Source organism: Pyxicephalus adspersus, chromosome Z, assembly GCF_032062135.1.
Source record: "Pyxicephalus adspersus chromosome Z, UCB_Pads_2.0, whole genome shotgun sequence".
In the NCBI taxonomy this organism is placed as follows: domain Eukaryota; kingdom Metazoa; phylum Chordata; class Amphibia; order Anura; family Pyxicephalidae; genus Pyxicephalus; species Pyxicephalus adspersus.
The window spans coordinates 784,964-811,346 of NC_092871.1; the positions used below are offsets into that span (position 1 = coordinate 784,964).

At 42.2% G+C, this 26,383-nt stretch overlaps 1 long non-coding RNA gene across 1 annotated transcript; it reads right to left on the reverse strand.

Moving 5' to 3' along the window:
- Positions 1–8,103: 8,103 nt before the first annotated feature.
- LOC140343531 (uncharacterized) lies at positions 8,104–26,147 on the reverse strand. Its single transcript, XR_011923363.1, has 3 exons — positions 25,978–26,147; positions 13,060–13,166; positions 8,104–8,361 (listed from the first exon to the last, which is right to left on the reverse strand). It is a non-coding gene; the product is annotated as an uncharacterized lncRNA (long non-coding RNA).
- Positions 26,148–26,383: the final 236 nt, after the last annotated feature.

A 26,383-nucleotide genomic window follows, 5' to 3' on the forward strand; every position in this document is an offset into this window, starting at 1 on the left:
ATTGTCACAGAATAAACCCATTACCAATATAAAATCTCCATAGAATGGAGGAACTCTGGGAAATCTCTGCCATGGGGTCACCACATTCATCCGGTGACAATTAGTGACGATTCATTACTTCCCAGGAAATGAGGATTTTGGGTCTCTTCAAGCGATGACGGTTCAGTAAATTGGAACCAACTACCTGTGTGTGACCTCCGACCCCATCCAGAACTCAGCACCCTGACGGCCTATGTGGGCGATACAATGGCTGATTATCTGATCCCGGGGGGCTGCAGCTTGACCGAATCCTGAGATATCATTTCACTCAGTAAAATGAACGTTTCTCCTGTCCTACAATTACAGTGTATATTATTCATTCTCAGAGTTCTTGTCATAGGCACATGGTGGCCCCTAAACCTTCAGGACCCCGGCTTTGGTTCCCCTCTCACAATTGGGCTGGTTTACCAAACAGAGATTTACGTCCTATAGAACCCAACCAATGGAGATCTGTATACAGAGAATGTGGGAGGGGCCACAGCATGTGTACACCAATGAATGAGCAGATTCACTCTGTCTATAACTGATGTACCCGGTGTAATGTATTCGTGTTATATTCATGTTTAGGTGTATTTACTCCATCAGTGACTAGAGGCATGCCAAAGAGCTCACAATCTAATCCCTTACTGGAATGTGCCGGCAGAAATATCTGATCACTATTATTATATGTTCGCTTGCCTAATAGTACAACATAGTGATTGTTCTTTACCACTTGTGATATCTCTGGTCAGGGCTTTGCAAATTTATTTTCAGTAGGGAGAAAAAGGATTCCCAGAGCTCTGTGGGTTATCCAAAACTGGCTGGTGGTTGTCACTATTTCTGGCTGAATACTAGGGGGCAGCAGAGCAATGTCAGTTCCTGCCTATAGGAAACTTCTCCTGTGTGGGGGGGGGGTCACAGTTTTATTCTTAGCTCAGTATGTCAGGTGGCTGAGCAAACTAGGGGCCCCATACAGACAAATGACCCAGTGTTCAATGTCCTGCACATGAGCGGAGCTGGCTACTGGGTCATTAGGGGGCGTTTCACACAAGCAGATGACCCAATGTCATGTTGTATGTTTTTTCTCTTCCCCTCCATTAAGATAAATTTAATATTTTAGGGTTGTAGAAAGTTCTGCAAAGTTTCTCCGGATTTCTATTTCTGGATCTGGCAGAGCTCGGGGTGGCAGAATTCTCCGCACACGGAATACTCTAAAACTGGAAGAACAACCTGCTGAGCGCCTGGAGCTGAATTCGGGGTCCCTGGGGGTGAGAGGGGTTACCTGAGGTCACGGCTGTCACCTCCAATCACAGCTAAATCCTGAGAAACGCAAACAATGGTTTTATTATTCTGGAAGTGCTAACGGCATAATGTGATGATAATGGGAAACACTCGGACCAATCGGAATTATCTTCCAATGTGTGGAATATTCCAGCAAGAAATGATCACAGAATATCAGAAATGTTTATTAGTTGATGGATTCTGTGTGACCGGTCTGGTCCCCGCTCCTTCCTCTCCTACAGACCAGTCAGTGCTGTTCCCTCTTTATGTGCAAGGTGCTTGGTCTTGTCTCCGCCCCTCCTATACTTTTCTGCAGGAAGTCTGTAGTGGGTGTGGCCTATAGGCCCCTCCTACTGATCTGCTCCCTGCACAGTGATGATGTCACAGGTTTATATTTGGGTTTGTAGAGGCATTTGGTGCACACACAGTAAATTTATTTCAGGTAGGGGGTCACCAATCAGAGATCAGGTTTCCTCGGTGTCACAATATAGATTTGTGTTGTTGTATCTCATAGGGGACGTCTCTGTATTCTTGCTCCATCCAAAACTAAAGAATTACTCTACTGGATCCGCAGCGCCTCCCTAGGTCTCCTTCATACCTCTGCAATATGGCGCAGTCACAGTGAAATCATCGAATTGAATAAATAAAACGTTTTCCCGACCGCTCTGTTTTTACAGCTTTCTAATTTGTTTTTTGTTTTCACTCTTCTGTCTCCCGGGGCCCCGTCCGTAGTCACCTTGTCACTCAGCCGCCATCTGGGGGAGCGAAACCCCCAACCCCTCTGTCATGGTTCTGTCAGCGAGAGCAAACTTTGAGACTTTCACTCAGCAAACAGGAGCAAAAAAGTCAACAGGACTCGCGTGCGGCAAGAATAACATTGGAGCTCTGGAGTTCCCCCTCAATGCAGTCATTTCATATGGGGGGGGCACATAGCACAATTACAGGGGCTGCACCACGGTGACACCGCTCTGGGCTCTACTGTAATAAACAGATTTGTGGTGTGCTGGCCCTTTAATATTGCATAAGCGCACCTGCTGAGATTACAGGATAAGCCACACACAGAGGAGTTATTCCTAGCAGTCTGATTGGCTTATACAGAGCAGGGGGCAGGACCTATAAGAATATAGGAAGATCTAATTAGCAATGATGCGCCATCAATTATTACCTGTAGCTCCGCCCCCAATGTGCCACAGCAGGTGCCACAGGAAATGAGGGCATTGGGTGATTGGGGCGAGAGAATGTGTGAATCTATGACATGCAAACACTGGTAGTTCAGATTGGGAGTTGTGGGGGCCCAGGGTTGTAGGGCGTCTGGGGCTTGTAGGACTTTTTTGATGGATATGGAGTTTGCAGGGGGTCTGGGGTTTGCCAACATCCTATAAAGCATGTATAGGGAGGAGCCATGACCAGGTGAAGAATTGTGAAAGGGGCGGAGTTATGACCGGACAGGTGAGGAGCATTTGGGAGAAAACCTAAAAAGGAGCTGTTGGCTATGCAGCAGTTCACATAAAGGTTTATTTAGCTCAGTGAACAATCTCCGCTCTGTCAGTAAATGCCCCCCTTTTATCTTCAGTTTATTGCAATAACTCAGATCTGCCGCTTTGTCATTCTCCGCATTCAGCTCGTCCTGGAATTGGCAGGTCTGGCTCTGATCCAGGATTGGTGGATTGGCTGATGATTTAGGTGTGAAACGCTCTTCAGATTTCTGAGATTACATAATATAAAAAATGTTCTAAAATTCTGTAAAAGTTTCTGTAATGAGGCAAATACCAGAAAAGGGGGTCAGTGCTAGGGGGGAAGGGGGTGATGGAGAAGGAGATTGGTGCTGGAGATGATGGAGAATGGGATTGGTGCTAGTGATGATGGAGAATGGGATTGGTGCTGGAGATGATGGAGAATGTAATTGGTGCTGGAGATGATGGAGAATGTAATTGGTGCTGGAGATGATGGAGAATGGGATTGGTGACTCTTTTGTTTGGGGTATGATGGAGAAAGGATCGCAGTCCTAGGGGATAATTGAGGAAAGGACTGGCGTATGGTGGGAAAGGGATTCCAGTGTTTAAGGTTTGTTGATAACGGGACCCCAGTGATATCAAAGGACAGGGAAGGGACCCCAATGCTTTAGGTATGTGGAATAAGGGACTCCATGCCTGGGAATTGGTAAGCCCCCCCCATTATCTTCTATTAGGTTGATACATTTTATATTCACAGGTGGAATCTGGAGCTTGGAGGGTCTCCTACATTCACTCTCACTGGTGTGGTAAGATGCAATGTTGTGATATTGGAATGCCGGCACACCTAGACCTCTCATCACAATGCACATGTGTACCACCAGGGAGGACATGCTGCAGGACCAGTTTCTGTGCATTGCTGTAGATTCAAATAAATGGACAACCTCAGTGCAATACACAGAAACATGCGAACACCTCACAGTGTTAGAAATTCCAGAAGGATTGCTACAGATCAGTCCTGCCCAAGCAGCTCCATTCTGTTATTGTAATGTAAGTCTGTAGATGGAAAAACTATTGAAAATGATGGTTTTATGACATTTTAGTATTTGTGATAACATTTGTTTTTCTCTCATTTATTCTTATGCTGAGGATGGATCAGGTGCTGTGGTTGGTGCCATGTTGGTTACTTTTGTTGTTCTTTGTGTCCAGCGTGCCATCAGGTGCCCATATAGCGGAGTTTCATGCTGTGGGGTGCTGTGGGTGCTGCTTGATCATCCAGTGATAAATCCTATGTATACCTTATAAAATAAACTCATCATAAGAGAAGAGTCTACAAATTCAATTTCAGGTGTCTCCCAGCAGGCAACAAAATAAAGCATTTAGTAGCTGGAGGAGAGCGTCTCTCCGCCTGTGAAATGCCTTCCCCGGAGACACATTCGCAATCTCACATTATTCTGTTCAGATTTCTCCAGGAAATCCACAAATCTGCAAACATATCCAACATAAACTATTTGATTTATTGTTTACCAAACCACAAATTATCTACCCGGACAAATTTATGGACTACTTAAAGTTCCGCATTCAAATCGGGTCGGCTGAAAGCTAGGCCCGGCGGATAATTTATGTCGGCAAAGGTGTTCACAGTCCCCAAAGTACTTTTTGCTTTTTGTACAAATCATAAATGTTTGGGTTCGTAGTAAATTATTGCCCGCTTTCGGCTCTCGCTAATTTCCTGAGTGCTTTTTGCCTTAGAAACTTTCCAAGCGTTTTATTGGGCCTGATCGGGCGGACGGAGTCAGACGGCGGCGATACATCTGTGATGTCACAGCTACATTAAAAATGACAAGTGGAAAACAACAAAAAATACAACTTGTGTTTGTCCAGAAGATTTTGAAAAATACTCTGCAACATTCATTTATGTGAAATCCACACGTGGTTCTTTATTTTATCACTTAGAAATCTCACAATTAATCTGTAATAAATCTTTAGATATTTCTGTGGGTTCTCCCTTCATTTTGTCTCTTTCACTACCTCCATGATATCCCAGAGATTCAGACATTTATCACACATTGTTACATTTGTATCCAATAATGACTTTTTATACAAGCAGCCCTTTATTGAGGTTTTACATTTTCATATGTTATGAACTTTATATTTATATTTGTGTGTTTAAGGCCTTAGAAGTAGATGTGAACTGTAGGACAGATTCAGATCTGCTTTTGGATCCACATGGCTTCCCATTACCGGCTTTTCGGTTATTTGCACTGCATTGCTGGTTCTTAAAGAACTGACATCTGTCTGCACATTAGGGAGCTGGCCGCATTGAGCTGTACTGTAACCCTCCAGCTGCCCCCATTCATTCTGTATGGGGCTGCTGCCGCTCCAGGTAGCCACTACCCAGAGGCAGCCAGTAAACACAATGCAATCTCCAGTGAACACAGCCTTATTATTTATATAAACAGCTCATTAATAATATTTACATTTCATGTGATACAATTTTTATACTATTTATACTTGTGTATTTGAGGCTCATAAGGTAAATGTGAATCCTCAGGATGTTCAGACTGGAGGTGAGATTGCAGTGCAGTTTTTGCGTCATTTCCTCAGGTGAGATGTTGCATGTGGTGCTCACCTGTGGCTGCCCATAGGGAATGAATTGGGGTGGCAGTGAGTTCAGTATCATCCACTGCCACCTGCTGTGAAATTTTCATGTGGTGGCGCAGCAATGCAAGCAGCAAGGTGCCAGTTTCCAGGTGCCACACAGGAACGCTTGTTGCCTCTAAAGGTCTGAACCCATCTATAAGACTCGATCACACTATACACTGGTGTGCAGTTTAACACAACTCATACAGCATGTGAAGCACAGGGATATCGGGCAATCCATGGAGACCAATTTTTGGTGTTTCCAGTAATGTGTCACATTGCGGTGTGTTGTTCTATGACATTGCCACACACATTTCTGTTCAATAATGTGCACCGCCCAATACATGGAACAAATAAAGTCACAACAGAAAGCAGTGCAGGGGATTGTGTTGTGATGTAACACATAATATAATCCTGCACAACCACAGACCGCTGGTGTGATAAAGCTGTAACTAAATAACAACTAGCAATACTCTGTGCTCACTTTTTATAATAATTGCGATAACATTCTTCTGTTTCACATTTTTCATTCTTTGCATCAACTTTCCATCCACATTCCCAGGAAGGCTTCTTGATGGTAACAACAGTGTGACTTCTTCATTAGAAGCCTGTGTGCTACATTGGCAATCCAGAATTTGGGATTAAAAGCACCTGAGCAAAGATCTGGTTGGCAGGATCACCAGGGATTAATATTGAAAGCTGCAGATTTACAAATAATAAAAATGACTTAAATTGTGGGTCTGGCAATGTGAAGATTAAATAAGTTACATACAATTTAATTTGCAAACATTTAGCTGCAATATCCTTTCATTACATTACATTCATTTCATTTCGTTACATTAGATGATTTTTTTACCTAACAGAATCAACATTTATTTAAACAAATTCCAGTAAAACATCAATGTGGTATGAAATGATTCATATGAAATGATGTGAATGTTGTATCACATACACTCAGTGACTGCAGCATGTTGGGTCCCCCCCAGCCAGGCAGATCAATCATTGTGTCAGGGTGAAGCGGATCCAATCACTTTGATTAAACCTTGACCTTTGTGTCTTTATGGCGTTGTGTCACGCTGTACGCCCCCCTGCCCCTCGCTCACATGGGCCCGCTGCAGCCACAATACAAGCAGCTTTATAGGAAGAAGTTGGCATTTATAGGGTGAGCTGTCTGCGGGTTTATTGAAGGACGGCCTATCCTACAAATTGTTTATGGAGCGAGAGAGCGGCGCGCTGCTGACAGCATGCACTTAGCTAATTAAAGAGAACCTGTCACAGGAGAAAGAAGGATACTGCCGGCCTCTTTTTCTGAAAATGATTCTTTCTTGGCTGTCATTCTGAGTCAATGGGCTCTATTTCTGACATTCCCTCACTCATTCCCTGGTGGAAATCAATTATTTCTATTGAAACATATGGACCTGGAAGCCACAAGGTAATGTCTGACTCTGAGTCCTAATAATGTCTGCCTTAATGATTCCTTTGCTTGCTGCATGCTTGTTCTGTGTATGAAGCCAGGAGCAGCCAATAAAGTTGTATTTTTATAAGACCCAAAGCAATCGCACCAGACATTTGTCTCATTTGAAGAATGGTTGGCATCTTGACCATGTATGTATCTAAATATTAAAACAAATTTCTTCCTATTACATAACGCATAATACATTTTCTACAGGAATTTGTATGAAAATCATCAAGAAAGCAAACCAAAGTCTTCTCCTGGGGTACAATCCTCCAACAGATACCGATCTCTGAATGAGAACAGAGCAGAACAATGCATGTGTGACACTACCAGAGACTCGTCTTACCCTTTATTATGTATGGACCCACCCACTGCCTTCCTGATTGAATATTTCAGCTGGTGTGCAGTGGCAATAACAATATAGAGCAAGCCATGCCTTCATTCTGGTATAGCAGATCATATTTCAAGAAATATTTTCACCCAAGATCCACCCATCTTTACTCATAATTCACACATTATTCCCATTGGATTTATTCAGAAAATGTATTTATCATTAATTTTTTCAATGTGTGAAAGTGATAAAACATTGTGTATCTAATATCCATTTTTTCACAATGACAGGTTCTCTTTGATACAGAAAGGGATATCAGGAGAGAGGAACTGAAAACAATGTAACGATATTCTAATCTATTTTCATCAATTCTTTCCTCTCCCAGCTCTTCCTGGAATGGCCCCTGGAATCGCCCCGAGTGGTCAATGTCTGCTTAGCGCCCCTCCGTCTCTCTGATTTGCATGTCGTGTCCATGTCAGCTATGACAACAGAGAGTAATTAATGAGCGCACTTTACACCCAATATTTATTTGTGACTTTTCACCAATCGCAGCTTTCACTCTCTGCCTCACCACAGCCATGAAGTGCCAACGTCATATTTATGAACGACCGAAAGCTCCTGAAACTTATGTCGGCAATATCCTATGTTCCGGCTGACAGATGTATGAGCATAATTTGTGAACGCTTGTGTGTATGCAAAGGAGATCTGTGATAGCTTTTGATTGATAGCGGTGCGGCCCGCAAGCCCTGGCCGGGGACATCGGGTTAGGCGGATGGAACTGTGCAGGAAAAACATTGGGGTGACCACAGGATTGGGGTGACAACATCAGGTCAAATATATCAGAATTGGACATAATTAGGATTGCAGAACCAAAGGCAAAATAGAATTTAATAATATAATATAAAAGAAAAGAGAAAGAGGAAGGCTTTTGAATGGCACTCATTTTTTAATAAGTAAATAGATAAAATCATAACTACATGCTAAAATAGTATAAGAAAAGAATAAAAAGGTTTTTTTTTACAACAAATGACATACAAAAACCAAACGAAACAAAAATATATAGTAAAATCACAGTTTGATTGCCATCGATGCGTTCATACAAAATGAGAAGAAAAAGGTTACCCACCCGACGCGCTTCGCTCAAAGGGCTTCCTCAGGGGACTTGGGGAACCAATAGCAAACTAGAGAGAAATACAGAGAAAAACATCTTAACCAATATCATCCTCTACAAATATATTTAAATGAGTCAAATAGAAATTATAGTTGTAAAGAAAATGGTTTCCAAATACAAATAGATACATTTAATAACACTTATTAATTCTGGATATCACAGTGTGTTCCATTCAATAAAAACAGTAAGCTTGTTGTTTGGACATTTGCTGCATGCCTTAATGTATATGGTCAATGTACTCTAATTGGAAAATTTAATAATTCAGACAAAATATTGAGTGCCATTCAAAAGCCTTCCTTTATCTTTCTTTTTTCTTTAATGATTTCTAAAGTCATAGGCTAGGCACACTGCAATATATTACAAAAGCATAAATATAGAATTGGAGAACCAAAACCAAAGTTTATTTAGATTCATCTAAAATTTGAGGGAATGTTACCTTCGGTCTATATCCAAAGATACAGCTCAATGTTTGATACAGGTATGTAAATCCCGACTTTTCTTCCAAGGTCAAGCTAGGCTCCTCCCACCCAGCCCTCCCCACATCACTCATTTCACTGTAATAGTTCACCTCAATCATTTATTTGTCTGAATAAAACTTTTTAGTTTTGGAAATATTTGGGGTGATTCTCTGTTATCTTTACTTTAAATCCTTAATCCCCAGTTATATTCTGTCCTTCTAAAAATCATCCAGCTTTTTCTTAAAGCAATCTAAAGAACTTGCTGAAACTACTTCCTGGGAGAGCCGATTCCACATTATCACAGAGCTTACAGTGAAGAATCCCTTCCTTATCCGGAGCTTAAACTTCTTTTCCTCCAGATGCAAAGAGCGCCCCCTTGTGCTTTGTAATGACGTTACAGTGAATAATGGGGAAGAGAGTTCTGTCTATGAACAACACATCTTTAGTAGGGTAAAACTAACCTCTCCCGCTTTCCCTAAGTTTCATTTTAAAATAACCCTAATGATGGGGCCCTTCCACCCTCTGGCCCCATAGGAATTGTATGGACTGTTCTCGCTAATATTGCATCATGGGGAGGGGAAAACCGTCCCAAGGCTGGGCTCACCATGTAATCCTGGTCAGATCTCCATTACCAGATTTAGATCAGGTCAGCTGGCCGGGAGACAAATGGAAGCATTTAGTCCAATCAACGGATCTTTAGATATTTGGGGATGGGGCTCCGAAATGAAGAATCTAAGCCCATCCTGAGACTATAATACAGAGAGGTGTGTACAATGCTATCCTGGATTTCAGTGATACAGACCGGTAAGACAATGACCAGAGCAGACTGATCCATACTGGTGATGACTTATAATAATATTCAGTATTTTGTTCTATCATTGGAGATATTCTGCAGTCATTGCCTCAGCTACGACTTCTTAGGTCTTCATTTCTGTGACATTTGCAAATACAAGTGAAGCCATCCAGCCACATCCAGGCGACTTTGTATAAACCTTTTCCAGCTATTAAACAATTATACCAATCAATACATTAATATCAGGAAAAGCCTGGAGGTTATCGCAACCCAACATGCAGCTGGGAACCCCCAATGTGTGCAACCAATCCAATGCAGACCTGCTCTGTATAATGCAGTCCTATGTGTGTAATATACAGCCCAGTATATAATGCCGTCCTATTTGTATATTATACAGCCCGGTATATAATGCGATCCTATGTGTGTATTATACAGCCTGGTATATAATGCGGCCCTATGTGTGTATTATACAGCCTGGTATATAATGCGGCCTTATGTGTGTATTATACAGCCTGGTATATAATGCCGTCCTTTGGCTTCATCCACCACTGTCTTGTATATATAATTTCCTGCAATATTATAGTACAGTCCAGTGCTCCTGTGCTTTATTCATTGGGTCTGATCTATGAAAGCTCTCCAAGATTAAAAAAAAAAGAAAGGTTGTTACTGGAAGGCGAAACAAATGTCAGGAATTCATTATTTTGTTTGAAAGTTAGTTTATCATAAATCTGCCCTCTGACATCCCATAAACCAGCGGCGTTTTGAGGGTGCCTGTGGGGGCAGTGTTATGATCTGGGGTGCCTGTGGGGGCAGTAATATGATTGCTTCATTTGGTCAGGTCCAGGGTTTCAGCCACATTATCTGCTCAACCCCCTGAATATATTAAATGCCCCGGTTTTTCCATCAATGGATCTTTTTCTTAGCACAGCCATATACCAAGATGACAATTCCAGGATTCATTGGGCTCAGATCATGAAAGATCGGTTTGAGACGGTATTTTCACTGATAGATTGCCCACCACATTGAGGTCATGGGAATATTGTCCGGTCACATGACCCATTTGGGCCAAGCTTTACCCGTCGCACAGATGGCCTCTTGTTTGTCTCCAGGTTACTGTGATATATGGAGGAGACTCAGTGACTGCAAGATGCCCAGGTTCTGTGGCCTCAAAACAACCCCAATCCCCCCACCACCACCATGTTTCACAGTTAGTATGATTGTGCTGATATGGTTTGTTGTTTTTATCATTTTGGTGCTGTGCATTATGGCCAAACATCCCCACCATGGTTTCCTCTGTCCTGAGGACATTGTGAAGATGAAACGTTACAAACCGTGCCGCCATGTTCGTTTTATAGAGAAGAGGAATTCTCCTGGCACCCCCTCCATACAAGCCATGCGTGTTCAGTCTTTTTCATGAACTGTAACATGCTGACCCAGGCGTGTGGAGTCTGAGATGGAGCTCTGGGGGTTTCTCTGAGCATTGCCCGGTCTCACCTTGGGGTAAACTTTCTAGGACATTCATTCCTGGGCAGATTGACATTTGTGGTGAATGTTTCCCACTGGTGAATAATCTTTTTCTCTGTAGAATGATGGACTTTGGATTGTTTGGCCTTCTAACCCTTCCCAGGTTGATGAGCAGCAACAATTCCTTCTCTGAGATCATTGCGGATGTCTTTGCTCCTTGGCATTGCAGTAACACACACCTAAATGCTGCAACCTGCCAATAGAGGGCGCCACACTGATCAATCAATGAATCTGATATGCACCACCTGGCTGCTACTTACCTTCTACATTCCTATGGAAGGGGTAAGAGGGTACTTATGTATTACGTGATGTCATCCAGCTGGTAAGACACTTCCTGTCATAGGGTGACAACACTCACTGTATTGTATCTCTGAACATTCCAGCCTAGGACAGGACTACAGAACACCTCCCCCCCTCACCATTGCAGGCGGCACCTGTGATGTTCTGTAAGCTCCCTGAGAGCGAACATTCCATGAAGATTATTTTCCTTCTCCTCTCCCTTGCGGCTCTGTTGGGGCTCCGAAAGATGAAATCCGAGACCACAAATCCACCCCAAATCTGATTGTAGTTCAGGTTTTGCCCTCCACCTTTCTATTTCTTGTTTTCGGATCATATTGGCGGAGTGACAAAATTAAGATTTGTAGTTGATTTAACCGCCGAGCGTTTGTTTCTCCTCTCCCCAAAATAAACGGCGACACGAAAACTCCAGAAATCGCTTTGATGGTTTATTCAAATTTCTGAGAAAATATTTACCCTCCCCCGCCGGCCGCCATATTTACCGCACTATTTATATCACTGAATTGATCATCGAACGCTATTTATAGAGTCGCGGTGACACGGGGAACGCGGCCAAATTGATGGAAACCCCCAGAGATTTTCTCATCTGAACTTATCCATGTGGTCAGATCCTTCTCACTGCATTGGGAAAAGTTTCACTTTGTTTGTAAAACATTCCGACCACAAATACAGAAAAAGAGCTGCAAGTGTATAATAATAATTCCAAAAATAATAATGCAACTTTATTTAAATGTCATTTATACCGATGTGTCAGTACCTGAATATGACTTGGTATCAGCCTCTTGTACAGCAGAGCTCAGACGGGGGCTGCAGATTTCACCAATCATTTTATATAATTATTTTATGGTCCACACAAAAGGGGGCAGGGCCTCTAGAGGTGTGGCAAGGGTGTGGCAGAGGCGTGGCATTTACCTGCACACTTTGAGCTACATCTCTTCTCCCTACCCCCAGAGTTTGTCTGTCTGTGGGTGACAACACCTGCAAACCTGGAAGGATCAGACCGCAGTAGCGCATTCTGACGCTCCCTATCCTGCAGGAAATCTCCCCCTCCATATGCAAACCCTCCACACACTGCATTGATGATCCCCAACAATACCAGACAGCTGTATGGACGGAATGATCTGTCTGTTCTGGAGTCATCGTCCTATAGGAACATAAAGAAGACTTTTCATGGCCCCGCCCACTTTCCTAAATTTAGGGGTAAACCCCATATTTTAGGAGAAATGACCCAGACACCTCCACTGTGCTATGAGCTTTCAGTTATCATTTTCTCTCACTTTCAGCCAAGGCAACAGTACTGTTATCAGATGATATTTTCTGGAATCCTCATTCCCTGCTCCTGTAACTGGCTCACTGCTACCCTTCACAGAGCTTGAGGCCAAATTAAAGACATCCCTTGTCATAGGATGGGGGGAAACGTTCAGCCTGAGCATGTGAATAGGGATGTTGGGTCTGCAGCTTTAATTTAAAACCCTGAGACTGAACCTGCAGTGCCACCACTGAGCCCGGATTTTAAAAGATTTCAGCAAAGGCAGCAATGTGGCCGAGCTTGTTATCTACAGAACAGAAGCAGGTAAGGATCTGTAATAAATCTTTATATTAGCTCCCCAGAGGGCAGGGGTTGTTTCTCCTTTACCAGTGTCCGGTGAATATAATTGCCGGGATTGAGAATGAGTTTCTCCATAATCAGAGCAGGTAATTACTCCATCACCCCACAGCGCCATCTTCAGGCTGGGCCATAACCTGAAATGAGAGCAGAGGATTCATTACAAGATGGGAAGAAGAGAAGACGCTGAGATCAGGTTCAGTCAGTACAGATCTGCAGAGAGAGGAAGTTGGGGATTGGCCCTCACATTGGGGTATTATCCTCTCCTGTCCCCCCGATCGTTTCTGTACGGTGCATTGTCTGAATGCATTCTACAGAAAACATGCGATATAGATATGGATTGCATTTTGCTTCATACCCACCATTCCTCTGCTCCTCTAGGGTTGTCACTCCCGTATATCCATAGATTGAACAAACTCCTATTGGGTCATTCCCTCACAGGGGGCGGAGACTTGGAGAAAATTCCCATAATCAGATCAATTTTGTGACTGGCCAATCTGCTGAAGTCCCAAAACACCGCACACTCCAATCAGAAAGAGATCACAATTCCCCAAAAAATGGTCCAATCATTTATACATCACATGACCTCACCAAAGCAGCCGATCAATCCAGCGAATCCAATCTGTTGATTCACCTTGAAATTCACTTAAAATCTGATTTAATATATTGGAAGTGAAAATCATTCTGTGTGTACAAGCACGAGGAGGAAATAGCAGATCCACAAACCCTTCTTACTGATTCACGCTGGTGCATTATAATAGGATCTGAGGGCTCCTGGGGGCCGGGTGCTGTGATATTTCAATGGGTAGTCAGTACAGCCCCCTAACAACCCCTCCCCCATCCATAATCCGCCTGCATTGCATACAGAATCACAGAGACCCGGTGATGACATCACAAGGCAAAAAAAAAAAAAGAAATAGAACAAAAAATGGAAATAAGTTTTAAAACCTCAGTTGTATGCACCTGTAGTGAATGTCAGATTCACTGCTTTATACATACTGCTGCCCAGGGGACCCTCATCCTTAGCACTGTTCAGCCTCCCCCATCGCTGCCTCAGACACCATTGCACAGACATTGATGTACAAGCAGAATCTGTGAATCCACATCATTCATCTAGAGTGAATGTGCACTGACCTCAGCTGCAAATATTAAAAATCAGGATTTTTGGTGGCACGTGATTGGACGATTCAAGTGATCACTCTTTCTAAATATCTTGTGAACTTTGGTAAATTGGCCCCGATGGGCCAGCACCCCTAAAATCCAGGCTGAGTAGTGGGCGGTAATGAGCGCGGACAATAAATCTCCCAGGTGATTGGCTGGGCTCAGGTGTCCATGTCAGGATTAGCAGGCAGTGCCCCCCCAGGCCCTTTGACCGCAGAGGGCTGGGCCCCATATCGGTGGAGGTTATGGGGCCACAGCACGGCCATGGCTTCTCCTCTGTGAAATTATAACTTGGGAAAGGAAATTATTAAACATTGTGGTGGGGGCTCCTGCGATAGAGGTCAATAATAAGTATGTGCAGCCGGGAGCCGCAATCCTCTGGGGTGACTGAAGGCTAATTAATAATTAATGCCAGAGACGGGCTGTTTGAAATGCAGATGCGATGGCTGGGGGGGCCACGCAGTGCGAGGAGAGGAAGCAGATTTGGAGGCAGCAGGGAATTGTGGCTCCCTCACCGGCTGCCTGTGAAAGGAAGACCTGGGTGCAATGCGGGGCCCATGGTTTAAATTATATTCCCCTCAGCTCTTAATTACCTGAACCCGCTTTGAAGTTCCTCGCTTTTTATCCCGGCTTGAAAAGAGATTGGCTCAGCTGAGGGACTCGACGCAATGATCAAATGCGAGCAAGAGTGGAGGGGAAGAGGCGAGATTCACTGTGTGTGTATATCACTTGTATGGAGACACCCTTCCACTCCTTCACATTCATATATACATTCACACGGGAGGGTGAATTCATATTCATAATCCGGCTATTCTGGCGCATTTGTTTTACAGCAGGAGAGCAAATACCGGCGCATGCTAACAAATGCGAATATGCATCAGAGAATAATAAATGAATCTTACTGGAATTAGCGATTGGTCATGGTGAATGTTTAAAGAGCGCACACGTTGGTCTTATTAAAATGTTGGAAGGAGGCGGCCCACACACCGCAATACCACAGGTAGTTCACACCTGTACACAGCCGCATGCTTTCATTCATTTCTCCGCAGAGGTGCATTGGGTGTAATGCCCCTTTTTACTGCCTTAATCAGCCAGTTCTAAAATGTACACAGCTCTGCTACATAGCACAGTGAGGGTGGGGACTTTTCTCCAGTGCAGGTAAGCCATACATCCAGGTCTCCTTCTACAACTGAACTCCTGGAGGATATAAAAGCCACAAAGAATTCAGCTCTGGAATCATTTATGTGTTACTGCCCCCGTCACCTTACCCCATTACCCTATATTGACCCCTCCCTCTTTCAAAGTTTCTTTGGCCCCCTTCCTCTTTAAGTACCCCAAGAAGGCAACTCCTCCTATGCACCCATCATATACAGGGCTCTCCTGTATGAGGGATTGCAGTAGTTCACACCCCTGCCACAAGGGGGTGCCAGTGAGTGCTGCTGAGGTAATGAAACCAGCACAGAGGCTCCATATCTGTGAATGTTGATTGATGGCTGTATCTGTATCTAAAATTGGGGACTGAGAAGGTAATAAAGCCAATGGAGCAAATTCCAAGCAACTGGCCTTTTATAGGATAATTCGGCACCGCAGGCTCCCTGTGTGGATGCCACTTTTATTATTATTAAACAGTATTTATATAGCGCCAACATATTACACAGCGCTGTACATTAAATAGGCAGAGAAGAAGATGACCCTGCACCGAAGAGCTTACAATCTAGGCCACTTCTTATCAATATTGTACCCCATTATATACATACCTCCCACCAATATATACCTACCCCCAACCAGCCAGTCTATACAATACATACCCCACTACCTGAATATATAACATATGGATGTGGGTGTGTTCAGGGGGTGGGGCCATGACGCCCGTGTGCTCTCACTCTTTCCTCATTCTTCTGACTGTCAGGATACTTCAACTCAGAAAACTGAGGACATCTTGTGGCAAAGCAGTGGTACTGCATGTCAGCTGCAGGGTGGACATAAGTAATGCAGCGCGGGATTTTCTTTTTATTCCAGGCAGAAACTAAAATCCATTGCCAAAGTCTGGTTTTTAAACCTTGGCACATTATAAATTATTATTTACCACAATTAACAGAAAACAATATTTGATTGTGCAACATGCTTGCTCTTTTATAGTTCGTATGATGGTTTTAGTGTTCCTGCTGAGATTACAGGATAAGCCACAATGATCTACTGTTTCCAATCAGTCTGAGGAGACTGATGAGTGGAGCGCAGTGCGATCAGAGGAACGGCCAAGCACAGACACTACGGGTGATGGATCCGTACCCCACATATAGATTTATTCTTTTAATGTTATATACAATCTATGCACATCGGGTGTATTTATAAAGCAGTGAATCCAACATTCACCCATACATTCTCTAGTGGAGCTTCTTCCAGGTTCACATGTTTTCAATGGCAGTGACTGACTCTACATCAGTGAATGTTTTGGTGAAAGCCAGATTCATTGCCCCATCAATAGATGCACACAATCCCAATAGTTGGATTGTGTGCATTTATCAGATCGTGTTCACGTCTGTGTGTGACTTGTTTTTTGTGTGAATGTTAATGAAATACAAAGTATGAACAGATTGCAGGTTCCCATCAAGGCATGGAGGGGCCACATTACATGAATGGGGCCCCAGGGCACCGCCCAGATCTACCAATGGTGCAGCATTGTATCAGGCAGCCCTGGGATTGTCCCCAGCAGCCCCCCCATCATGTGGAGGTGAAAGACCCTCTATACACACTGTGACACTGAGTGACAGCGCTGACACAATGGCCACACAATGACAATCACCCCCCAGGGTCCTGAGCTGAGAGCCCCCCGGAGCTGCTGGGAGCACAGACAGGACAGATTGCGGAGTCTCTGCTGACCACTTCCAGGGCTCATCAATCAATAACCAATAATATCCATTTATCTATACACAATTGTTGTATCATTGATGTGTGTAATGTCTGACAACTGCAGGTGTGCAGCACTACTGATCACCCACCCACATATTACATACTCACCTGGACATGGGGGGGGGGAATAGTTGTGATTTATGACCAAACACGCACAAGGACGATACAGCCTGATGACAATTGGGACACTTTGGGTTAGACAAATACAACAACTTTACAAAACTTTATCATTGTGATAAAAAATCTGATATTTTTGTTTATTTTAGTAAACGCTGATCACTGCATACCAGGGACACACCACAAGACCCAATGTCCAGAAAACAAAGTTTGGGGGCATTGTCAGAGTCCCGAGATCTGAACACCTCACCTTTAAGGACTGACTGCTCGTTTTCTGACAAATAATTCCGGGTTCTGCAGGTTATGGCTGATCTGTTAGCCTTTCAGTGTCACCTTGCAATGTACATTCCGGCCACTGCAAATCCTTTCCTAATAAACAATTGTCCCCAATGCATGGACAGGTAACCGTGGACCGCCATCTGCTTCCGGGACTGGGATGTCAGTTCTGCAATGACACAATCACACTTTATATAACCTTGTATACAACGCCGTGTGATATGTTGGAGCTTTATAAGGTTAAATAGTAATAATTCTGGTGTGTTTGAAGTTTCTGTCTGTGTTCACAAACATTACAAAGTAGCAGTCTGATCATTGGGGAGGAGGTGACTGAGGAAATGCCTCCTCCTGCCTGCAGCAGACTGATTATATCATCTCAGCCTAGGCAAAGTTACTGAGTAGCACAGAAATAACATTTTAATAGGACGTGGAGCTTTCCTGATTCTGGTAAATTGTATTTCAACACACCAGGAATTATTAATGCAGATTTCCAGCACAGAGCCCCCACCCCCCCTGCCATTCAAATGTCAATGACCAGCAACTCCAATGTCCTCTGCATAATCCAGCACAAGCTGTGTGGGACCCCAAAGGGCCACAATTGATAATCTGAAGATTAGCACAGATATTTGTAAAGACCCCAAGGTGCAACAAAGTTGTTACTTACATTCTTCAGGTTCACGTTAATGCAGCACAAAAAATATTGGAAATCAGACAGAAATGGGAAACTCCAGAAACCAACAAAATGAAAATGAGATTTTAAATTTCATTAAAATATCTAAAGATAAAGCGTGAACTATCAAAAATTCAAAATTCAAAATTCTAGACTTACTAAATTTTAGTAAGTAAATAAGATCAAATAAAATTTAATTCAAATATTAAACAAGAGTGACCAATAAAATTGCTGATCTTTCCTATTGCCAGGCCTGGAGTCAGCCTAAAAAGTGAGGGAACACAAAACAAGGAGCCGATAATAACAATTTATATCACTTTAATAATAAAATAATAATAATAGAAATACTTAAAGTAATATTTACTGTTATTGTATTTATATTTATTATTGTTTTCTCCATAAACCTGACATTTGGAGGGAGTTGTGCGGCCATCGCCCGGCCCCTGTGTGCTGGTAACAGTATCGCCTCTCTCTTTCTCTGCTGTCCAGACGGGTCATCTATTGAGAAGCGGCTTCTATTATGTGCAGCGGGCAGGGGGATTTGTGACTATGGTCCCCCATTATTCCTCTCACTATGGAAACCCGGATCATGGCCAGAAGTATGTGAGAACGGATAATAGTAATCAACAGAGAGAGGACCGCATCTGTTCCACTCCGAGAGCAAGAGTGACAGCACAAAACTAGAGAACTCCCCACATATAACCCAGCCGGAGCAAGAGACCCCACCTTGTATTCTAGAGACCCCACCTTTTATTATCCTACCTCCATTCTAGAGACCCCACCTTGTATTATCCACCCTCCATTCTAGAGACCCCACCTTGTATTATCCAGCCTCCATTCTAGAATGATAGAGACCCCACCTGGTATTATTAAGCCTCCTCATAACATTTAGCCTCCATTCCAGAGATCCCTCTTCATACCATTCTAGAGACTTCTCTTCATTTTAACCAACCCTTATCCTAAAAAACTCAACTCATATCCAACTTCCATCCTTTATTCCCTTCCTGATGTTACCCAACTTTCATGCTACAGACTCCTCCTCATATTATCCAGTCTTCATCTTACAGACCGCTTCTCATATCGATACCCTCCTCCTGAAATACAGCCTCGGCTGGGGACCCCTTCTTATATTGCAACCCAATCCAGGAGCCCCCTAAATTCTGTAACCAAACAAGACCAGAGACCCTCTCCTTGCATTTCACCAAACAAATATACAGTCCCCTCTTGGTATGAGCTATTACAGATATGTGGACCCTTCTCCTATTTCCCATTCGGATACAAAGCCTCCCCTCCTATTACTTATTACTGATATACTGATCCCTCATCATACTTCTCAGCCAGGTATACAGCCCCCAACATGATATACAGGCCCCCTCTCCATTATACTTGTTAGGGATCTATAGACCCATCTGCAGACCCCTTCACACATATACAGTTATCTAAATGCATCATTGTAGATAAACAGTTCCCTCTTTATATTACTCATTTTGTATACACAAGCCCCTCCCCATCATATTATTCATTACAGATATACAGCCCTCCCCATCATAATATCTATTACAGATATACACCCCCCCCCCATCATATTATCCATTACATATATCCAGACCCCCCCATCATATTTTCCATTACAGATATACAGGCCCCCCATCATATAATCCATTACAGATATAGAGGCCACTCATCATATTATTCATTACAGATATACAGACCCTCCCCCCATCATATTATCCATTACAAATATACAGACCCACCCAACATATTTTTCATCACGGATATACAGACCCCATTATCATAATATGTATTAAGATATACAGACCCACCAAATATATTATCCATTAAAGATATAGAGGCCCCCATCATAATATTCATTACAGTTATACAGACCCCCATCATATTATATATTACATATATACAGACCCCCCATCATATTATCTGTTACATATATACAGACCCCCCATCATATTATCCATTACATATTATCCATTACATATATACAGACCCCCATCATATTATCTATTACATATATACAGACCCCCCATCATATTATCTATTACATATATACAGCCCCCCATCATATTATCTATTACATATATACAGACCCCCCCATCAAAATATTCATTACAAATATACAAACCCCCCATCATATTATCCATTACATATATACAGACCCCCCCATCATAATATCCATTACATATATACAGACCCCCATCATGATATCCATTACAGATATACAGACCACCCCATCATAATATTCATTACATATATACAGACCCCCCATCATATTATCCATTACATATATACAGACCCGCCATCATATTATCTATTACATATATACAGACCCCCCATCATATTATCCATTACATATATACAGACCCGCCATCATATTATCTATTACATATATACAGACCCCCATCATATTATCTGTTACATATATACAGACCCCCCATCATATTATCCATTACAGATATACAGACCCCCATCATATTATCTATTACAAATATACAAATTCCCTCCACCCCCTCATATATTACCCATTTTAGATATACAGACCCCCCCATTAATAAACCCTTAACAGATATACAGACCCCCCCTTCCCCCATCATAATTTTCAGCACCAAGATGAAGTATAATTTAGAAATTAAAGTAGCGACTTCAGATAATCAGCACAACAAATATCAAATTACCTAAAACCCAATATCAATATTTTATTTTACTTTTCATTTTTCTTAAATTCTATAAATCTGGGGGTGACCCTTATGGGGGCGATTTCCCTTTACTTCCTGTTCCTGTGACTCCCATACATTAAATGATGGGTTGGGGTGTCATATGGGGTGAGGAAGAATCTCTCAGCAGTAAAAGCATTAACTGAAGTTCTCAACCTTCCGAATCTACAGAAATTACATTCATTCCTTCCCATTCTGGCTAAAGGGGGTGAAAGTTCCCAAGAAGGTTTAGGACTGCAATAAAAACACAACAGAGACTCAAATCCCATCCAAGCCCCAATACTGGACTGAACATTCACTAATCCGGCAGAGTTTGTTACATTTTCTGCTCTTCATTCAGAGGATTCTCAGAGTGATGTATGAAAGGAGTTTAGAATTTGAATATTCACTGTAACTATCCAATCGTATAAAGAGTGAATTCCTTTTCACTTTATATATACATTTTAAGAGTCTGTAATAAATGTTTTCACCCAACCTTTTTCCTAAAAAACAAACTTCTCTTGTTGGGTTCAATCAGAAAATCCAATTTGTGAATCCAAAAGTATTTCAAATATTTTCTCAATAAATCTAATTTAAAAACAAACATTTCAGGTAAAGCTTGGGTGAAAACCTTTATAAATATAGCTCCCAGCAATGTTTTAATGATTGAATAATTTGAGTGAATATAAATTCTAGCTGAGTTTTTCAACTCCTTTAGTAAATTGGGAATTTGAAGATGGTTGCAGGTTGTGCCCCCCGAGCTGTGCTGTTCAGACCCTCAGAATTTAGAAAAAGTTTCCAAAAGAAGGGGATTCAAGAACCCCCCCCCCCATACACATATCTATTCCAAGATCATTCACATGCTGGAGGCTTCACCTAATCACCCAACTCTAAAGGAGGAAGAGGAAGAAATGCTGGGAAAGTGATATGTTCCCTTTCTGTACCTAGTGGACAGGTAAGTCCCCCCCCCCCCCCCCACTGTCTTCTCCAAAAGTAAAGTATAAAAAGAATAAAGTCATTTTCTTTCTGACCTATACTTGGAAAAGTTCTACATTTGTGAGGTGGGCGTCCCCATGTATTGTCCACAATGTGAGGACCCCTGGTTTATGCCACGATTGGGGTCACATTGTAGATTTGGGGTTTTATCTGTTCACAGACAATGCGCAGAACAAATTGCAGCAAATAAACCGCAGATTGGTGGCCCCAAACCCACCACAAAAAGTTAGTTGCTACAAAAGGGGATTTTTTTTTACAATTTGCTGATTTCTAAAACGTTTCTGAGGACGGAGTGACGGCTGCAACCAGAAAATTCCCAAATTATACAGTGAGGGAAAAATGGAATCCAAAAACATTGAGAACATCAAAAAGTAATTTCTATAAATATCCGGTCAACAGAACAGAACCGGTCAGAAATAGCAAATCCGAGTCCCCAAATACAGCGACAAAACCCGAAATATTACAAGACAACGAGTAGAAAATAATTCAGCGGCAATTAATAAAGTGATGTGAGCAGCAACCAATCAGCAACCATCCGGAGTTACGCCAAATGTTTTTATACTTTTTGTATCAAATCGCAGAGAATAAATCTACAAAATATTTTTATAAATTTTGTAAAACTGAAAACCCACAAAATAAAAATGTCATAGATTTATAAAGTGAATGTGAGACTGGAGGGGCTGAGAATGTCACACAGGGGCGGTAAAATATTGTCGCTCTTCTTTACTCACCCGTCACAGCGGTCCAACACCCAGCTGTACAAGAATGGGGTCACTGAGGTGGAGTCACACAGCCGGAATGGTGATACTGTGGGAACGGACAGCGGCACTGCACACACAGCGGGGGAGAGGGGTCACTAACACCTCTGCAGGGTATTAAACTGGGATTAATCTTGTGTTTAATCCAGGGAGCAACAAACACAGCGAGGGGACCGCTAATGACACAAACCTGCATTGTGTGCAACTGTTCGTGCAGCGCAGAGAGCACTGTGTGCGACTGTTTGTACAACGCCAACATTATTGTGTGTGAGTGTGACTGAGGTGTGTCACCGTGTACAGCCATGACACTACTGTGTGTGATGACAACAAACATTGCTTGTGAAGTAGTGTGTGTATTGGTGCACCAACACTGCTGTGCACAACTGTGACCACAACACTGACACAGCTGTACACAACAACAACATTGCTGTACCCAACACCAAAACTGCTGTACACAACACCGACACTACTGTACACAACACCGGCACTACTGTACACAACACCGACACTGCTCTACACAACTATGTACACAACATTGACAGTGCTGTACACAATTGTGCTAACATAGACGCTGCTGTACACAACTGTGACCACAACACCAACACTACTGTACACAATTGTACACATCACCGGCACCACTGTACACAACACCGACACTGCTGTACACAACTATGTACACAACATTGACAGTGCTGTACACAACTGTGTCCACAACGCCAACACTGATGTACACAATTGTGCCATCAGCGTCACTCCTGTATACAACACTGACACTGCTGTACATAAGATTGTAATAGCACTGACACTTCTGTACACAACTGTGACACCAAAGCACCAATCTTTCTGGAAATACCCCCTACAACCTCACACATCTTACAGGTTCATCTATGGTGTATAACAGAGAGGTGTGTGTAATTTGTGTTGTACACAATGTAACACTATACAATAAATGCAGCAGATTTCCGGGGCAGAGGGGAGGAGAAGTGACAAGAATTGAAGGGGGATATCAGTGCTGCAGGGGGGGTCACCACAATGATCCAATTACCCCCTAATACCCCAGGGAAATCACAGAAACACAATACACAAGATGTTACAGTCTGCACACAAAGATGTGTAAAACACAATTATTGAGCAGACACAACTGGCATCACACACGGAATGCCCTATACAATATAAAGAAACGTTAGAATATACAATCACAGTGAATGCAGCGGCTCTGCCCTCATGATTTCACACTTTGTGCTGACGTGCGTTGTCATGCGTTTTAGACGCGTTGTGTTGCGTTGTGTTTTTCTTCGATTAACTGAAATGGATCAGCTCACAAATACACAGGGACGACACACAATGCGACCCTCGGGATTTCAGATTTCTTTCCCTCTGTGTATTTTGTGTCTCAAGCAAAAAGCAGGTGAATGCGCCTGGGGTGACTGCGACCAGATTCACCCCAGAGATCCTAAAATAATCAGCTGTTTAAATACCGTACGGCAAATATAGAGATCAGGAGATACACAACCAACTTATCATCCAATTGTCTCTGGGAAATTAGAATTTCAAAAATTGTAACAATTTAGAAAAATAAATATTTGGGAAATGTTTTTTTTTTTTGCACAATTGAGGATTTTTTTTATTTTTGTTTTAGCCAAACTTTACAAAGCGCGCCAGGAAAATGGCGGCAATTCAGCGAAGAGCTTACAATTAGAAATGACACTTTTACCTTTTTTAAGTTCACAATTTTAATCCAATCCAAAGAGATCTCGCCTCACGCTGCCCAGAAAGTTTATGGTCGGTTTTTGGTGCCGTCATATTATTTTAATAAAATTATTTATTTTTTCTGCATGGGTTTGCGTCTTTATTTTATTCCAATAATTTTCACAAAATAGAGGCTCGCACAATATACAGAGATTGAACACAACAAGATCAGATCACACTCAGATCCAGATAAACATTAATATTCCAACTGATTGGGTACGAAAATCCGATTACACCCAGAGAAAAAAATCCCCCCCCCCCAAATCAAAAATTCAAATGATTGATTGAAAGTAGAAATCTTACAAATTGTAACACAATTGTGTGCACACCATAACACAACACACAGGGCTCATCACTAATGGGGCAGAGACAGTTCACTCTGCTAAGTGATTGTTCACTGAGTTTAGTAAATCAGCATTCATGTCAATCATTCACACAAATGTTTTTTTTTTCCTGCACAATTGTGTATTCATAGTGAACAGATTCACCATATTTACAGGCTCAGCCAACATTCACATTGTAAAGTTTCTGTTCCTTTATAAACCTCACAATTACCGTCAGTGAAAAGTATTTTACACACCTGCAGATTACCTAAACAGCACAATGGGCACTACCACAACTACACACCTGTTGGTATACACTATAGAAAGACACAAATATACCCACAACACACAGCGACCACACAATATACAACCTGTGATTCATACTGAAGATACATCTCTGAATTATACAACACTGATAGGTAATACACAATCTTCTACGTCTGCTCTATGTACAATGCAACTACACAAAGTGTTACACAATTTAATTCAACATTCTCTGCATACAACTACACAAACTGCTTATGTTATACAAATTTCTGCAATTCATAGCACAGTCAGTGCTTTATATAACACAAGTACACAAACTAATAATTATATTACATTATTATAAACCTAAAAAGTTTAATACACAACAACACTTGCTGATAAGTAATAAAAACACTTCTCTTCATGTAACACAATTACACAACCTTGTACAATTCTTTGTATAAAATTAGGAACGTTGAATAACTATTAACAAATTCCAGACTTCTTTATACAACTACACAAATATAAATAACATAAAATCTTTTACACACTTCTATGTATACGGCACAAATACACAAAATGTTACTCAATATAAATCATTTTACAATTCTCTGTATACAGCTACAAATGCTGAAGAGTAATAAAACTTTCTACACAACCGTATAGACAATTCTCTATACAATGCAATCACACGAAATGTTACAACCTTCTATAATTCTCTGTACACAATGTAATAAATGGAAAAAAACGTTTTCTATTACACACACCGTGTTACATTGTATACAACCTTGTACAATTATCCCCATACAATGCAATCACACAACTACTCCTATGAATTACACTGCATGCTGCTGCTTTCCACACACAATATACACACAAGCAGTAACACAATATACACACAATATACAACATTCATTATATGCACCGAGACACCTGCACTGCACACAACTACACAACCTGCACCCCCACACATTGTCACCCCGGATTTATGACAGCACCCCTCATCTATCACAATACAAATTAACACAAATTGTAACCTTATGAGCAGATTTCCTATTTCGATCCTAAAAATACAGAACGATAAATCCGAGCGCGGGTTCGGTGGTGGGTGAATGATCCCGGATCTGCTGGGTGAATGATCCCGTATCTGCTGGGTGAATGATCCCGGATCTGCTGGGTGAATGATCCCGGTGAGGTATTTGTGGCCCCTCGGAGCCGCAGCCCTGCCATGAAGCTGCCCGGGAATTAATGAGCTCCGACGCTGCGCTCCGCTTCTTTTATTTCACTAAACAGATGAAAATGTATGCTAATGTAAATCAAGTGAACCCGGAGCAGCGCCGGTATAATGCACGGGATCCCCGAACCAATGGGAGATCTGCAGAGCCTTCTGCTAAGGGATCACCTACCGGCAAGTGGGATCACCTACCGACCCGGAGATACCGG